Source organism: Lolium rigidum, chromosome 1 (genome assembly GCF_022539505.1).
Source record: "Lolium rigidum isolate FL_2022 chromosome 1, APGP_CSIRO_Lrig_0.1, whole genome shotgun sequence".
NCBI lineage: Eukaryota > Viridiplantae > Streptophyta > Magnoliopsida > Poales > Poaceae > Lolium > Lolium rigidum.
Window position 1 is genome coordinate 232,548,652 of NC_061508.1, and position 2,028 is coordinate 232,550,679.

The window sequence follows — 2,028 nt, forward strand, 5'->3', positions numbered from 1 at the left end:
AGATCAGGATGGGCAACTTGTTGATTTAAGCATCTTCAAGATATCGGCTCTTAAGTGTGCATGCCAGCTCCCTGAGCTAGTGTCATCAAAGAAAACATCGGCTGGCCCTAGTTTATCGACTCAAACCAAAGCCATTTGATTTTTGTAACAAACTTTTCTTTGAACTAGCGTGAAACAATGTTCTGTCAGATAACTTCTGTTTGTAATAAACTTTTGTGCTAGCAATGTTGCTAGCACACTCTTTGTTATGATACTTCTCCTTGTATTCTCCCGATGGGAGTACCTTCTGACGTTGAAGCGAATCGGTCTGTCATGCCTTTGACGTCTTTCCTTGCAGGTGTTCCCAGTGCCTTCATTTGTTGATGATTCCTCGGGTGCTCTTTCTGAAGATGATCGAGTGCAACGTATGAAGGATCGGATCACACAGTTGGAAAAGGACCTGCGCAGCACCTACGCCTTAGCTGCCATTATCAAGAAAAAGGGCGAAATTGCAGTCGACGTAGAGCGCTACGCTCTTACTGAACTGCACAAGGCCACCGAAAGTTTAAACTGTAAGTCCCCTTGTCTTTGATTTCATTAATCTTTTGTTGAAAACGCATTGCCTGATCTTTGATGTCTACGGGTGCTTCTATTCTTGTAGACAGTGTTGGGCCTCCAAGAGCAGAGGTTTGTAGAACAGCAGCAAGTTCCCCTTAAGTGGATCACCCAAGGTTTATCGAACTCAGGGAGGAAGAGGTCAAAGATATCCCTCTCAAGCAAACCTGCGATCACAATGCAAGAAGTCTCTTGTGCCCCCAACACACCTAATACACTTGTCAGATGTATAGGTGCACTAGTTCGGCGAAGAGATAGTGAGATGCAAGTAATATGGATGAGTATGAGTGGTAATAGCAATCTGAATAAAATATGGCAGCGAGTAAACATGCAACAAAACAGTAAACAAACGAAGATTCGATGCTTGGAAGCAAGGCCTAGGGATCCTGCTTTCACTAGTGGACACTCTCAACAATGATCACATAATAGAACCACTCTACACTCTGGTTGTTGGATGATGAACACCACTAATTGTGTAGGATTACACGAACCCTCAATGCCGGAGTTAACAAGCTCCACAATATTCGATATTCATGTTTAAATAACCTTAGAGTGCAAGATAGATCAACACAATTACACCGAGAACTAACATAGCATGCACACTGTCACCATCACACTATGAAGGAGGCATAGATCACATCAATACTATCATAGCAATAGTTAACTTCATAATCTACAAGAGATCACAATCATAACCTACGCCAAGTACTACACGATGCACACACTGTCACCATTACACCGTGGAGGAGGAATAGAGTACTTTAATAACATCACTAGAGTAGCACATAGATGATATTCAACTAGATCACATAAAGAGAGAGATGAACCACATAGCTACAGCGGAGCCCTCAGCTCCGGGGTGAATTACTCCCTCCTCATCATGAAGCAATGTTTCCTTTGAACTCAGCTCCTCCGAATCTTGTTGACGTAATGTCGAATTCGCAATGCGAAGAAGGTCAAGAACCCGGTGCGTCCGGTGTGTTTGCGGGGAGCTCGGTTTACGTTTGCCCCGCCCTGCATCCAGATCCTCGCCGAATTTGTCACCATCTAACGAATCGGTGATTTGGAGACACTCGTATCCGGTTGTACTCGTCGTCCAATGTAATTGTCGATAGGTTAGAAAAGGACTCAAAGGTACCCACAGAGAAAGACATTCCAAGGGTAATTCAGTGTTAAGCTTGCATTGTAAAATGGGCATTTTTGGCCACACATCTGTGTGTTTGATTGTTTTAGCCGAGGTAGATACATGTATATGTATTTTTACCATGTTGGAAAGCTTGGCAAATTTTGAAGGGGCAAATCTTAATTGCTCGTTTAGATGTATGTGTATTCGTTGGTCGAAGAATCATTTGAGTGATCAGCTCGTGTTGCGGGTTTTGCTAAACCCGTTGTATGCGCAACTTGCTTTCAACCGATGTATGCTTCAACAATACC